Here is a 16,389-nt window from a genome sequence, read left to right on the forward strand (position 1 = left end):
AGCCCCATTTCTCCCAGGGGGACCAGGCAGCCCGGGTTTGACAGGTGCAGTGATCTAGCACGACGGTGCTGAGCACCCACAGGGAATGCCAGAGACCAAGGTCTCCCCAGGACTGGCAGCTCGGATGGCTCCCGGGGCAGAAATAACCTGAGCCTGCTGCCCTTTCCTTTTTGAGAGTGACTCAGCAAGAAGCTGGCAGATAGAAACGCAAATCTAGACCTGGATCTCGCAGAGGGGATAATGAGCAAGGTCGCGGCCTTCGTCTGCCTATGGAAACAGGCTAGCCGTAGGGCTGGGTGCTGAAAAGATGCTCCACCTCACTTAGCATAAGCGAAGTCAAACGAAAAGTACACCCAGACGCCATTTTCCACCCAGCAGATTGGCAAAGATCAAAGGTTTCACAACTCTCTGAGTTGGCAAGGATGGGGAAAACACTCTCACGCTTTGCTGGCAGGACTGTAAACCCACAGCTTCCATGGAGGGCAGTTTGGCAGTGTCTACTAAACGTACAAAGTCTCTTACCCAGCAGTCCCACTTCTAGAAATGTAACGTCCAGCAGGGCACTGTTCATAAGAATGACGAGGGAATGGAAGGGCCCTCCATCGGGGACTAATTCCACACTTACATTAGGCCCCACGGCAGGAACAGAGAATTGGAACCCGGGATGTACGGCAACAGAAACATGTCCCAGAGACACTGCAAAGTGGAAAAATCAAAGCAGAGTAAAGCAGGCGCGGAACAGCTGTGCGGCGGGCTGGTTTCAGTTCCCCATGAATGAATGAACTGGCATGCTACTGTTTGGGTGAAAAGAGGTGAATGGAAAACAGTACGAATGCTTGTCTGCTTATATGGGCTGCTGAAGACTATCTCTGCATGGAGACCCAAGAAACTGGTTTCACTGATTACACAGAAGGGAGCATTTTCGTTATGTGCCTTTTTTTGCAACTTTACATTTTTGAACTGTGCGAATATATTACCTAGTGAAAAAGAAAATACAGTTTAAAATATGTGCCCCTGTGTACCTGATCTCCATAATGGAATGGAATGACCCCAAACGTGAGGGGCCAATAAGTTCCAGGGAGAGATCATTCTGTCTCACATTCACACGGTGTGTTACATTTTACAAAGCGCTTCATTTGTGTTGCCCCATACAAGGCTCAGAACAGACCCCTTTCTTTCAGATGAAGAAATGGAGGCTCAGACAGGTAAAGTGATTTCTCAGAAGTCACACAGCAAATGGTTGAGCCAGGATTTGTGTCCAGGTTTTCTGGCTTCCTTTCTCATGCTTTTTGCTACCCCACCCTGTGGCTGGAGAGTCCTGGGGACTCATGCCCCTGCTGTCCCCATTTCCACCTAGAACATGATCCAGGCCACAATGCACACTGGTTCAGTCACCAGCAGTGATGTCGGAGCGTGGCATCAAATTCTGGGTCAGCTGCATCCTACCTGCATGACTTTGGGAAAGTTACTTATTGGGCCTACTCAGTCGCTTCACCTATAAAGCAAGGAGAGTAATACTACCCACTTCAGAGGGTTGTTACGAGGATTAACTGAGCTAAGTGCCCAGAAAGCGGCAGCCAAGGAGTACAAACAGGCCTGGCTTCCTGCAGCCTGGAGCGGCCCTCTGACAGGGCCCCTCTGAGGGCGGCCCACTTCCTAGGAATCTTGCATGAATCCTAAGAGAAGTGTTTTGCATTCACTCCAGGGCACATTCTGCACCATCGGGCCGCTGGGCATTCTGGGCATTCTTTCTGATGTTCTTCTCCCCATATTGTATCTCCTTCTCTTACTCCTGCTGTCTTCCGTTCTGCTCCTGCACTGGCTCTCAGCAGCCTGAATAATAGACCTGGGATTCTGCATAGCGATCCAGGTCAGCAAGGCCAGCAGAGAAAGGTGTCGGTGGCTCTCCCAGCAAGAGCCAGGCTCCACCCCTTCTCACTCCTACCCCCTACTCTGCGAAAATATCCAAGATTTGTTTTCTTTGGAAACTACAATCAGAAAGAAACAATGGAAGGGAAAAGACAAAAGACAGTTTTTGCTCTCTCTTTCCCCCTATATAGGTTTGAACGCTAAGCCTTTAGCTAGATGTCATCCTTTTTTGCTTAGTAAGATCAACGTTTTTCTCTCCCATACAGTGGTCTGGAGGGGGGAGGTTGCGTGTGTCAGGGTTGCTCTGCTCCACAAAACCTTTCAGAGAAGCAGGTCAGATCCAGCTTGTCGCACTGCCATTCTCTACGATATCCTCAGCTGCACGGCGGAAGCAGACGTACTGCCAGGTTGTCTCTGTGCCTTTTATGCAACTGTACAGTTTTACAGCCCAAAGGACCTTTTTGCAAATGTCAAAGGGGGTCTCCTTCAGGCAAGTACAAGTCTTGATCAAACGGAAGGTAGCTTTGCACAAAAGAGGGGTACCCACTCTAGACAGACAAATTAGAGAAAGGCACTCTGTGATGAAGGAGGCTACTCCATGGGACAGTAGCTAGGGGAAGAAAAAGGTATCCTTCCTTCTGGGCAGACAGAGCCCATGGTTTGGTGGGTGGAGTGAGGAATTCACCACACTGGGTTCCTGCTGTTCTGGAGATGGGAAGTCCAAGGTCAAAGTGCCAGCATGGTTACCTTCTGGTGAGAGCTCTCCTCCTGGTTCAAAGCAGGTGCCTTGTGGCTGTGTCTTCCCATGGTGGAAGGGGGATATCCTCCTTTAAAGAAAGAAAATATTGACAAGAAGAACCCATGTATGTCTTAATTCAGTCTCCCCTTCCTTGTCCATACTTTATTTTTTAAATTAACATATAATCAAAGTGACTTTTATCTTTTTTTGGCTTTTTTGGCATTCAGATTTGTGTATCCACCACTACAGTGGGGATACAGAACAGTTCCACTGCCCCAAAACCTCCCTCATGCTTCTCGTTGGGGAGCCACACCCTCACCCCATCCCTGACCCCTGCCTGGCAGCCCCTGATGTGCTCTCTATCACTGTAGTTTGTCTTCTCGGGAATGTCATTCAACAGTAAATACCCTTTGGCCTGGCTTTTCTCACTCAGAATAATGCCTTTGAGATTCATCTCAATGGTTGCATGTATCAATGGGCTGTTCCTTTTATTACTAAGCAGTATTGTTGTACGGGTGTACCATACTTTGTTTATCCATTCATTTGTTGAAGTACGTTTGGGTTGTTTCCAGTTTGGGGTGATGATGAATAGAACTGCTATAAACACTGGTGCGCAGGTTTTTGTGTGAACAAAATTTGTCATTTCTCTAGGGCGGTGGTTCGCAACTGGAGGCAATTTTGCCCTCCAGGGGACATTTGGCAACAATGACTGGAGGTATTTTTGATTGTCACAAGTAGGGAGTGTTCCCAGCACCCAATGGGCAGAGGCCAGGGGTGCAGCTAAGCATCCCACCGTGAACAGGACAGCCCCCCCACCCCAAACGATCTGGCCCCAAATGCCAACAGTGCTGTGGTTGAGATCCCGGCTCCACTGTAACTGCTAAGAACTGAGATGGCTGGGTCATATGGGACATGTATGTTTAGCTTCAGCAGAAATTGCCAAACTGTTTTCCAGAATGACTTCACTGTTTTGCATTCCCACCAACAATGCATGAGAGTCCTAGGTGCTTGGTGTCTATGCCTTGATTCCAGTCTTTTACATTTTAGCCATTATGTGTGAGGTGGTATCTCATTACGCCTTTAATTTGTGTTTCCTTAGTGGCCAATGATGTCGAACATCTTTGCATTTTTTCCATCTGTCTGTGCGTATTTTCCATCTGTCTGTCCTCTTTGGTGGAGTGTCTGTTCAAGTCTTTTGCCTGTCTTTTAATTGGATTGTTTGTTTTTTACTGCTGAGTTTTGAGAGCTCTTTATATATTATGGATACACGTCTTTTGTCACATATGTGACTTGTCTCTTCTCCCAATCTATGGCTCATCTTTCCATTCTCTACACCATGTCTTTAACAGAGCAAAATTTTTTTAATTTTGACGAGATCCAATTTGCCCCCCCCTTTTTTTCTTTTATGGATTATGCTTTTGGTGTCATATCTAAGAACTGCCTAACTCTAGGTCATGAAGATTTTCTCCTAAAAGTTTTACATTTAGAGCGATGATCCATTTTGAGTCAGTATTTTACAGGGTATAAAGTTTAAGTCTCCCCCTTTTTAACATATGGAAGTCTAATTATTCCAGCATCCTGTGTTGAAAAGACCATCCTCTCCATGACTTTTGCCCTTTCGTCATAAATCCGTTGTGCCTATTTGTGTTTCGTTTATTTCTGGGTTCTCTGTTCTGTCCCACTGACTGATGATATTACCTACCTACCCTTTGACAACACCACACTGCCTTGATTACTATAGCGTCATAATAAGTCCTAAAGACGGGTAGGATGATTTTAAGTCCTACCACTTTTCTCTTCTTTTTCAACATCATTTTAGCTATTCCCATCTCGTTGCCCTTCCGTATGAATTTTAGAATCATCTTGTCTATATATTAGGTTGGTGCCAAAGTAATTGCGGTTTAAAAGGTTCAAAATAAATGCAAAAACCACAATTACTTTGGCACCAACCTCATACAACCTGTCCTTGCTTTTACAAGGCTGGAGTTTTTTTTCCAACACCACCCTGCAAATCTCCAGTTCTTAGAGGACACCAAATGGATGTCCTACAAATTTAACTCAATTCTGACGCTATCTACCTGAAGATAGCACCAGATCCCACAGGCTAAGGGTTCAGGCCCACTAGCTACCGCCTCCCTCCCACTGCTTCTTCCTCCCACCACCACTTCAGACACCAATCACAAGTCCTGTGCATTTGACTGACAGGGTATAAATCATAGCCTCCCATGACTCCCTCCTCGGGTTTGATTAGTTGGCTAAAGCTGTTCACAAAACTCAGGAAAATCGTTTGCTTACTAGAATACTGGTTTATTACAAAGGATATTATAAAGGCTACAGATGAACAACTAGATAAAGAGGTACATAAGGCAAGGTCCAGGAGGGTCCCAAGCGCTGGAGCTTCGGTCCTGGTGGAACTGGCGTGTGCCAAAATCTTGGCGTAAGGAAGCACCAGCCTGGAAGCTCATCAAATCCTGTTGTTCAAGAGTTTTTATATGGCTTACCTGACAGCGCTGCCCCATCAATGGATGGGGCTGAAAGCTCCAACCATCCTATTTATTACTCGGTCTTCCTACTGACCAACCCCAGCCAGAGGCTACATAGGGCCCCCACCCTAAGTTACCTCATTAGCATAAACTAGTGCCATCAGAAGGGCTTGTTATGAATAACAATTCATATCCTATCACGTAGGAAATTAGAAGAGTTTGATGAGCTCTGTGCCTGAACCAGAGGACAAAGACAAAGCACATTTCTTCTTATACCACAAGGTGTATAGACTTATGATGCCCCAACTTTCTTTGTTCTAGATCGGACTTCGACACTCAGATCAGACTTTGGGTAGGTTCTAAGGGAGGGAGAAATGCTGATTTTATAGAAAACTCAAAACAGCCATTCACCTGCTTCCTGGGAGAACAGACTGTATTTTGCCTGAGGAATAGGAAAAATGCAAATTTACTTTCTCTGACTCACACAGAGTTGGTGTTTGTAAAAAGATTCATGGACTAATGAACACTCTCTACTACCTCGCAAGACCAAGTTGTATTCACTCTTTAACAGCAAAATGGTCACTACACTTCTGACTTGCCCTGCAAGAAATACTTATCCATTTAAGATGTGTTTTTCTTCGGGTCAAATAACTTGCCAGAAACTTCACATATAATTTTTTGTATAGGTGGAATGGGGATTCAGCTTGTCAGTTCTGGGATTGTTGGGTCTGAATAGATCTCCCTCCAATTCTCTGGTTTCTAGAACAGATGAGGCTGTGGCTCAACACCAAAGCCAAGGTCAGAGTAGAAGTGGGAGTGGGTTCCCCTCGTTCTGCTGGCCCCACCAGAGCCCTCTTCCCACTGGCCTCCTTCCTGAGACTGAAGACGTCTCTGTCCTTCTAACCCTCCACTCCCAGGTCCTTTATTCTTGCAGCTGCTAGACTTGGGGCAAGGAATTTCACATCCTCGGGCCCCATTTGGCTTGCCTATAAACTGGCAACTATGCTACTGACCTGTGCGACTCATGAATTGTTGCAAGACTCAAATGATCAAGCATAGAAATGTCTGAAAGCTTCAGCCTACACCGGTTAGCGTGGCTTCTCCAGGGAATGGAACGGGGGAAGTAGAGAAGGGGGGACATGGGGACGTCTTCATCTTCAAACAACTCTGATCTTTTTTCAAATTTTTTAACAAGTATGAATTTCTTTTGTGATTAAAAAAAAAAAGTTTGTAAGTAAACATGTTAATGTAACAATGCATTTTGTAGTCTTCAAAATGTTTCCAGCCCTGCTAAGCCACAGGCTACTCTTCTGTGTGTGTGTGTGTGTGTGTGTGTGTGTGTGTGTGTGTGTGTGTGTGTGTGTGAGTCTCTTGGTCCAGCGAGGACACTTTCAGTCTGAGGGTGCCAATGAGATCAGCTAAGACAGGGACCTGGGTGCCAGGGCAGGTGGGAGAAAGAGAAGGCGGGCTCCATATTTGCTGTGAGGGCTGCTCCTCCCTCCTCCCTCTGAGCCCCCAGGAATGCGACATATGTTTCTCCCTGGCTACCTGGCTGGCCAGACCAGCCAGCAGGCAGGAGCTGTGGTGCCAGGGGGAGGGACGACAGAGAACAGAATGGAGTCAGCACAGAACGCATTTTCAAAAATCAATGCTTGGGGCAGCGGCGCAGCAGAGTGAGGGGGCTGGGAGCCGAGGCCACCCTCCCAAGGAGCCAGCTTGCAGCTAGGGGTTCTGGGTGTGCTGATGGCTTAGCAGGCACTGAGGCCAGCCTGGGCCAACTGAATGTAGTGCCCGAGACCAAGAGCACAGCCAGGGGCTGGCACACCCTCACTGGGCAGTGAGGAGGAATGGGGCCGTGTGCATTTGTGCTTGTTTATTTGCTGTTTGAAGTTCCTTACATGTTGGTTGGGTGCTGATTCCCCCTGCGGCTGGAGCCTGCCCAGGACAACCCCTCCCTTGCTCACAGCCCCTCCCAAGCCTGGGAAAGCAGCTGGGGGTGCAGTATTTGAGGAACCTAGGATACCCCAGGAGCACATAAGGAGACTACTGTTGTTTTTGATGGGGGATGTCCCCACAGACTGGGACCCAGTGATAGGAGGCAGGTCCCCAGGATGTCTCCCTGGAAGGGGGAGAAAGGGTGCCGGGGAGCCCAGGCCCCTCCAGCTAGACGCATAAAGCAGCTAGCTCTCTTTAACAACTGAGATCAAGTTACAGTGGCGTCAGCCCCTCAGGAATTTACCTCCTGCCCCAGGCCCCTCAGTCATTTTTGGGTGTGTGGGGGGAATTCCTCGAGTACTGAGAACAAGTTCTGTCCTGTCTTCCTGGGCTGCCCAAGACTTGGAGGGTCTGGGGGACCTAGGGGACAGAGGGAACCTGTGGTTCCCTGCTGGGGACTGCGGCTGCTCAGTGGCCAATGAGACTCAGGGTGGGGGTGAAGAATACCCAGCATCTGAGTCAGCTCCATTTCAGACTCCAACCTGCTCTCATCCTGAACAAGTCCAGCCCGGCAGGTTGGAAGAGACCCAACACATCCCCTCCAACAGACTGTCTCTTACTGAAAACACACAGCTCTTCCCTCCTCTGTCAGCCCAAACAGAAGCCCAGACAGAAGTCACCTGGTGCAGAGAGCAGCCTGAGGACTTCTCCCTAATTCAGGGCTCGGCAGTTTCTCTGAAGGGCCAGAGAGCAGATATTCTTTACTTCCTGGCCAGTGGTCTCCATCACAACTGCTCAACTCTGCCATTGTGGCGTGAAAGCAGACGTACAGAATGTCAACAAATGGGTGTGGCTCTGTTCCAATAACGTTTTATTTCTAAAACCAGGAGGAGGGCCGGATTTGGCCTGGGGAGTGTAGTTTTCTGACCCCTGCTAGGGCAGGTCTGAGCAGCCATTAGGATCGGCCATCTTCCTTAAACTCTTCTGGACCTGCAGTAGCCATCCCAGGTCCCCCAAGGCCCAGCTGTCCACCACTGCAGAGAGGAGGAGAGTTTGTATGGGGGGAGAGGAAGCAGACGTTTGCTGAACTGACCTCCCCCCACCCCTGTAACTCACTTCACCTTCACCTGACGTAATTAAACCTGAACAGATACCTCCCAGTGAACACGTTTGTGGCCACTTACAGAGACGAACAAGGAGTGATCCATCGCCAACCAGTATGCGAGTCCAGAGAACAAGCTGGAAGCCTGAGGAGGGGCTCCCATCAGGCAGCAGAAGCAGAGATATGTTTATTCTTACTCACATCACCTTGGGCTTAGGACCAGGCTACAGAGGGGAAAACTGGGTTCAAGTCTCACAACTGCTGTCACTTACTAACCGAATGACCTTGGGCAAGTTACTTAATCTTTCCAACCTTTAATTTCCTTGTTTTACAAAACAGAGATAAAAATATCACTTGGTTCCTGGAGCCCTGAGGTTTCTATCAGATAACCCATGGGAAGCATTTAATGCATTACCTAACATAAACAGGCATGGCCAGACTTGAGGCTATGACTGCTGGCTTATTCACCGGGCACCTTCCGTGTGTCAGACCTGTGCCAGAAACTGCTAAGATAGACCTTGTTAAATACTCATAACAACAACTATGAATCGCTCTTATTACCCCCATGTTATAGGTGGGGGAACTGAGGCTCAGAGAAACAATACCTTACCCCCGGGCACACAGATTTGCTCTAGTCCAAAGGAAACCATAAAAGTGAATGTATAGGAAGGAAAAGATGGGAGGGAGTGAGGAAGCTTGGACCCTCCGTCGACGAAGGGGCAAAGGGGCAGCCCAGTTGGAATAACAGAGTTTTCACTGTCTGGAGAGGAAGAGGGCAGTTGCCTTTCAGCCAGCAGGAGCTCAGCTGGGGGCCTGTCTCTTGGACACTTCCCCGTGTTTCCCAGGAAAGCTGACTGACCTGGGTGGAAAGGTTTTTTGGGGGTTGTTGAGTGAACATCCCGTGTCCCCATGTACTGGGTTGAATGGTGTCACTCAAAAATTCATGTCAGAATGTGACCTTATATAATTATGGTCAGGATTGAGATAAGCTCATACTGGATTAAGATGGGGCCTAAATCGAATGAGAGTGTTCCTATAAAAACCAGAAAAGATGACATAGTGACTTCAAGAAGAAAGCCATGTGAAGACGGTGGCAGAGACTGGAATGATGTGTGTACAAGTCAAGGATTGTAGACACCAGAAGCTGGAGGGAGGCCTGGAATGGATTCTCCCTCACGGCCCTCACAAGGCACCAGCTCTGCCGACACCTTGATTTTGGACTTCTAGCCTCCAGAATTGTGAGACAATAAAGTTCTGTTATTTGAAGCCACCAGCTTGTGACAATTCGTTAAGGCAGCTAGAGGAAATTAATACGCCATGTATGTACTTTTGAGGGTGACTCCCAGTGTCCCCTGGTGCCTGGCACACTCTGAAGACCCTTCTAGGCTATAGGAGGAGAGCAGGGACAGGGAACTGATACAGGAAGGGGGAAGTCAGCTGGGGGGTCAGGGCTGGTTTGGAAAGCCAGGGAGTGGAGTACAGGTTTAAGGGAAGCCACAGGTAAGAGCCAGGAATGGGGGAAGTCAGGAAATCAATAGGAATGGTGAGGCTGGCAGAGCAAGGCTCTGTCTCCTCTATGCCTGAGAACTGCAAATAAACGGGCTGGTGACAAGTTCTTTGTTAAAGAGACAGAACCAAGCCAATGAAAGGGCTGCTTGGTTGGCTGCCCTCCCCCTCTTCTGGCTGTCCTCCCCACCCCCACATCGGGGCTTGTGCCTGCACAGCTGTCTAGCAGACAGACACCACTCCCACAAAGCCATCCAACTGCTCGGGCAGAGCTGTGGTCAGGATGTGGGAGTGAAGCCAGGCTGGACAGTGGCCATGTATAGCCTCTATATCGTGGCTCTGACCTTGGAGCCCCAGGGTCTGTGCCAGCCCCATTCCCATTGCTCAGGGCCACCAGCAGCAGCAGCAGCAGCAGCACCTGGGCGATGGGGGAGGGGACTAAGGCTGCCCAGTGGCTTCTCTGTGGAGGGGTTTCTTCCTGGCCTCACATTCCTGCCAAAGCCAGGCTCCCCGTGTTATACAAGCAACAGTCCTTCTAAGCTGGGAAGCACAGGAGCTTGAGGGGTGGGGGCTGTCCCTTGTTCTGGGTGGTAGCTTACCTCCAAAGGTGGTGGCCATCAGTTCCTGCCCTCCTTGTACGTGCACACCACTGCCCCGTTGAGAGGCAGAGTCCATTCCCCCACCCCGTTGGATCCAGGCTGCCTTGTGACTCTTTGACCAATAGAATTAGGCTGAAGTGATGCTGAGCCAGAGCAGCCCCCAGCCCTTCAGAGGACTGGCCATTGCTACTTCCCCTTGGAGCCCTGAGCTGCCATCTGGGACATCCAGCCCAGCTGGGCCTTCAGATGACCAGAGCCCCAGCTGCTCTCTGCAACTGTATTGAAGTTCCACCCCCCTCACTGAGGAAGAACAGGCCAGCTAAGCCCTGCCAACCCACACAGCCATGAGAGATAAAACTGAATTATTGTGTTAAGCACTGAGTTGGGGGGTAGTTTGTTTACACAGCCCTCTGTGACAGGAATGCTCGGAAATAGTCATCCCTTCACCCCCTCCCCCATCTTATGCACTGGCTACTTTGGAGCAAGAAGGACCCCCAAGCTCTAAAGTCCATAGACCCTCATTGGGGATTTACCCAGGGGTCTCCCTGGTAACTGGTCCTGGTTACAGCACAGGTTGCTGGGAGGTGCTGCTCCTTCTGAAGTTGGTAGGAAACCTTTAAATTAAAATCAACAAAAATCTGTACAGCAGCTAGGATGTTCGTGACACTCTGAGCAACTCAGAGTCATACGATGCCTTTTATTTGAAGAGCATTACACAGCTTAGAGCACTCAAACATACGGAACCTCCTCTTACCCATGGCAACCACGGAAGGTAGCGGGGGCAGGCATGGTTCCTTTTGCTGTAATAGAGGAAACCACATAAGATCACACGAGGGGGGTGGCAGAGCCAGGGCTGGAAGCCAGGTCACCCAGCTACCTGTCCACAGGCCTCCTTCACACTGCACGCTGTTGTCCCCAAACCATCCTGGATAGCACATTGGGGCTGAGTCAGGCCCATTTTCCTAGGTTGAAGGAACAGAGAATTGGGGAAGAGAAACTGACCACAGTTGTAGTTATGGGCCCAGAGTGGCCTTCCTGGGTTTAGGCGTGGCTCTGCCCTTAGTTGAAATAACTTGGCAATTACTTACCTTGCGCCTGCATCTGTAAAGGGAGATGCACTACTGCAGAGAACTGCTGTGAACCTAGGGGGAGGGGAGGGCTTTTGTGACTGCCTTGAATGACAGAGCACAGTGCGGGTGACCCTCAGAGATTCTGGAAGCCAGATCACAAAATATGAGCTCTCTGTCTTATTCTTCATGAAGCCGGCTGACCTGCCCAGGCTGCCATGCTGTGAGGAAGCCCAACTAGCCCACAAAGGGGAAGCCACATGGAGAGGCCCTGAGGCCACATGAGGAGAGAGAGATGCCTACCCAGCTCCCAGCTCCCTCAGCTCCAGGCTGTTCCAGCACCATCCACTGTCTGACTGCAATTAAATGGAAGACTGGGAGCCAGAACCACCCAAAGTAACCATGAGAGATAAGAAAGTGGTGATTGCTGTTTGAAGCCACTAAGTTCTAGACAATTTGCTACACAGCAATAGGTAACTGGAGCAGAGTTGGTTGGGGGTTTAGTGTATTGAATGGTGTCTCTCTCTTCCTCCCCCCTGACTCCCAGAAAAAAAGATATATTCATCTGGAACCTCAGAACATGACCTCTGGAATAATGGTCTTGAAATAAGGATCTTGAGATGAAACCATCTAAGGTGGGCCCTACATCCAATGACAAGTGTCCTTATAAGAAACAGAAAAGAAGACACAGCAATGACAGAGAAAACGGCCATGCGATGACAGAGGCAGAGATGGAGTGACGTGATCACAAGCCAAGGAAGCCTAGAGTCACCAGAGGCTATAAAAGGCAAGGAAAGATTCCCCCTCAGAGCCTTCAGAGGGACGGGCGTGACCCTGCTGTCACCTTCATTTGGGACTTTTCATCTCCTGAACTGTGACACAGTAAAATTTCTGTCAATGTAAGCCAAGAAGTTTGAGGCAGTTTGTTATGGCAGCCCTAGGAAACTAATCCAGGGGCTAGAGGCAGTTCAGGACTGGCAGCTATCACGAAAAGAACGGCATTTTATGGCTCCTGAATCAGATGCAGAGCTGACAAAACAGAAGTGCCCCTCAGGGAACAAGAGGACAGAAGTTCTGTGATCAGAACTTCTTGAGTGATGAGCATGCTTCTTTGCCACAGTCAGACTGAGGCCCAGAGCAGACAGAAGGACCAGGGCCGGAAGCAGAGAGGAGTGGCTTGCCCTCGGCTGTCTGTCTCTTGTAGTTCCTTATGGCGAACAGAAAAGCTCACATAAAACAAAAATCGGAACAACAAAGAATATGTCCAGGCTCTCCGTTTCTTGATCCTAAAGTTCAGGTTACTTCTCTCCATTCCTCTTAAGTCAACTTTTTGGCAGAGTATGGCCAAAAATCCTTTCCTCAAAAATGTTGTGTGGATGGGGGATGAAATCACCACCCAGGTGGAGTTGGCGTAATCTTAACAGGATGCTTCAAAAAGCATGGACACCTGCATGCAACAGGTTTTCAAAAGGAGACTGCAAACCTCAGTGTAGACAGGGGCCAGGCAGGCAGCCTTGATGACAGACGGCTGGGGGTAAGAGACAATAGGGAGCTGTGAGGAGTGGGGCAAACTGAGGTGCCCCAGCTAATGGTTGTGTCGGAATGTGGACCCGGAGCAGCCACATCTTAGTATTCTAAGAGGAGCTAAAAATCCATAGTTTTATGTAAAATCTGATTTGTAAATTCTAGCAATCAATTCAAATTTAAAACATTGGGTGGATAAAACAAAACATGGCTGCAGGCTGAGTTGGGCCTGAGAGCTGTTTGTGACATCTGCATTTGTGGCCATCTCACACAGCCTGGCGCTTAGATGCCTTTCATGTCTGTCCTCACACCCATCACGATTGTTCAGCCCTCAGTTCTAGACGTTCTGACTCCACCACAGGAAAGGCCTTGCATCTGACTTCTCCCCATCATCATTGCCTTCAGCTCCCACCCTCCTTCATCTGAACCACCCACCCTGGGTCCCTTGAGGCACCCTCTTCAGGGGCCAGGTTAGGGCCTTCGTGGCCTACCCCATCCTCACCAGCCTGCAGCCCTCCTCTCTCACTCCCAGGCCCCTTTCAGAAGCCACATTAGGTTACTCATTGCTTTCTGAACTCAAGACCCCACAGCCTCCAGGTCTCCTTCCACGCCTTTCCCTCTGCTTACAATTCCTTTTCCTCCTGCCTTTGAATTCCTGCCAATCATTCCTGGCCCAACCCACAGTTCTCCTCTTTTCTCCTCTCCTAGATTCTGTCACCTTCATTCCCCACTCACACGGAGTTCCCTGTCTTTGTTCCATGGCACCTTGTGTACTTCTCCTGTAACTGCTATCACCCCGTATCTCAGCGACTGGTTGACATTAGTCTCTGATCAGATTATGAGTCTCTGGAGGCAGGGACCATGAGTCGGTTTCCTTTGTACCTCACACCTGGCACGTTGAGGGTACGTACTCAGTAAGGATTCAAAGAAGGAAACCCGACAAATCAGCATGCCAAGGTGGGAAGGGGCGAAGGAACTTGCCAGAGGTCACCCAGCTCATTGGAGGCAGAGCTGGGACGGGAAGCCACTTCCCAGCGGCATGTTTTGGGTACACATGGCTGAGTGGCTGGCGGGGCTGAGCAGTCGGTGAGCGCCAGGAACAAGGGGCTGAGCGGCGTTTCTTGGAGGGGTGCCAGGACTCTGCCAAGAAATAACTTTTAGAGGAAGGTGGCTTCAGAACATAGGAAACATGGGCCAGAGATGTTTGGAGCAGTCAGTTGAGAAAGTTCTGGAGCAGAATCAGCCTCAGGGCGAGGAACTGTCCAAGGAGGAAATTGATAGAAACAAATTCTGGGGCCAGAATTCAGAATCCACTGGAAACCATGAAGTTCCGGTGAGAGAGAACAGCCTGAGCTTAGGAAAATCGCTGAGACATCAAGGATTTTCAAAGTGACCTAAAGAACTACCTGCCTGTGCTGCCATCAGGATGACAATGGCATTGACGAGTCTGGGCCATTCTGACCATCAGCCCCCGTTATCACTATTTCCACCAGTTCCACTGTGATCTGAGACAATACTGACTCTTATTATTGCAGGGTTTCCACATCACACAGGACGCGTGTGGGTTGAATTGTGCACCCTGCCTCCCCACCCAAGATATGTTGAAGTCCTCATGCCAGGTATCTGAGCATGTGCCTTTTTTGGAAATAGGGTCTTTGCAGATGACCAAGTTAAGATGAGGTCATACTAGACTAGAGTAGACCCTGAATCCACTGTTATTGGTGTCCTTATAAGAAAGCCCTGTGAAGGGCCGGCCCGGTGGCTCAGGCGGTTGGAGCTCCATGCTCTTAACTCCGAAGGCTGCCTCTTAAATTCCCACATGCTCCAGTGGGTTCTCAACCACAAGGTTGCCAGTTCAATTCCTCGAGTCCCGCAATGGATGGTGGGCTGTGCCCCCTGCAACTAACAACAGCAACTGGACCTGGAGCTGAGCTGCGCCCTCCACAACTAAGACTGAAAGGACAACAACTTGACTTGCAAAAAAGCTCTGGAAGTACACACTGTTCCCCAATAAAATCTTTAAAAAAAAACCAAAAAACAAAAAACACATAGCCACATTAAAAAAAAAAGAAAACAAGGCCATGTGAAGAGACACAGACACTCAGGGAGAAGGCCATGTGATAACAAAACACAGATTGGAGTGACGCAGCTGCAAACCAAAAAACGCCAAGGAGTGCCAGCAGCTACCAGAAGCTGGACAAGACAAGGAAGGATTCTTTTTTCCCCTTTTTTTTTTCAAATGCAAAGAAAGATTTATTTGTATGAACAATGAGAATTAGGATACTAGATAAGAAGCAAAGCAGTCTTCTGTCAAATGGAGAAGCTCAAATTCTTAAGTAATTGACTTTGGGACATAAAACAATGGGAAGGCTTGCTGTGTTGCCTTCAGATGTTAAGTCTCTTTATCCAGCAGGCTTTTTAAATGTGTCTTCCTCCTGGGCCTGCTTTTCTAATTTCCTATGATATAAAAGCTGGTGTTCCAGATAGCCTATGTTCCTCTTCTGTTTACGTTTCCCATGAAACGTAAGAGATCAGTTTCACTGTTCACAGAAGCCAAGGTCTTCAGGTCTTGCAGGAGCTTGGATAACTTGTTCTCCAACTCCGGAGCAGACTCTAGAGCTTGTACGCCAGTTCCCCAGTTATCTAGACCCGGCCTTGGAATGACTGGAAGGCAGATTTTACCCTCATGTCTTCTTAGGTATCTTTGCGTGTTCCCTCTTCACCTCAACTTGGTCTTTGAAGAATGAAGCAAAAAGAGGTGCGCCCATGTCTACATTGTAATAACAGGCCATAGATACATAAGCATCACTGACGTGAAGCTGAAAAGATGCCACTTGATTACTAGCAAGCCTACAGTCTTCAGAGATGACGCTCTGGAGCTGGGATGCCACCTCAGCTTTAGAGAAAACCAGGCATAAGAAGTGCTCGGAAGGCTTCTTCCCCAGAGCCTTCAGGAGGAGTGTAGCCCTGTTGACACTTCCCTTTCAGACTTCTGGCCCCCAGAATTGTGAGACAATACATCTCTGTTGTGTTAAGCCAGCTGCTTTGTGGTGTGGCAGACCCTGCAAACTCATTCATCATGGTTACATCTGTTCTCTGATTTCATCCTCTCAACTACCTTATTAGTTGCTATATGTTTCTACCTGTGATAGACAGCCTCCAAGATAGCGCCTGTGGTCCCATCTCCTGGTATTCACTTCTCTGCGTAGTTTCCTTCCACACTGAATAGGGCTGCCCTGTAACCGATGAGATATTGTAAAAATAACAGCATGTGCCTTCCATGGCTTAGGCACTATGTTTCAGTTCTGCCTTACTCTGTTGGAACACTCACACTGGAGAAAGCTCACAACCATGTCCTAGGGCCACTCCAACAGCCCGTAGGGAGTCTACTGCTGAGGAACCGAGGCTTCCAGCCAACAACCAGCTCACGTGAGGGCCCCATCTTGGAAGCAGAATCTGCAGCCCCAGTCCAGCCTTCAGATGGCAGCAGCCCTGGCCAACTTCACAGCTGCAGCTTCATGAGAGACTTCACACCAGACCTCCCAGCTAATCCATTCCAACTCCT

The 16,389-nt window shown here is 48.9% G+C and overlaps 1 protein-coding gene and 1 pseudogene across 1 annotated transcript in view; both read right to left on the bottom strand.

The window, feature by feature from the left end:
- The window catches only part of BTBD17 (BTB domain containing 17), a 51,292-nt gene that overhangs the window by 24,785 nt on the left and 10,118 nt on the right, over positions 1–16,389 (bottom strand). The gene's annotated exons all lie outside the window — the stretch shown is intronic.
- Positions 14,747–16,177, bottom strand: LOC141568784 (ferritin, heavy subunit-like; annotated as a pseudogene).

This window comes from Rhinolophus sinicus, linkage group LG15 (assembly GCF_036562045.2).
Source record: "Rhinolophus sinicus isolate RSC01 linkage group LG15, ASM3656204v1, whole genome shotgun sequence".
NCBI classification, from domain to species: Eukaryota; Metazoa; Chordata; class Mammalia; order Chiroptera; family Rhinolophidae; genus Rhinolophus; species Rhinolophus sinicus.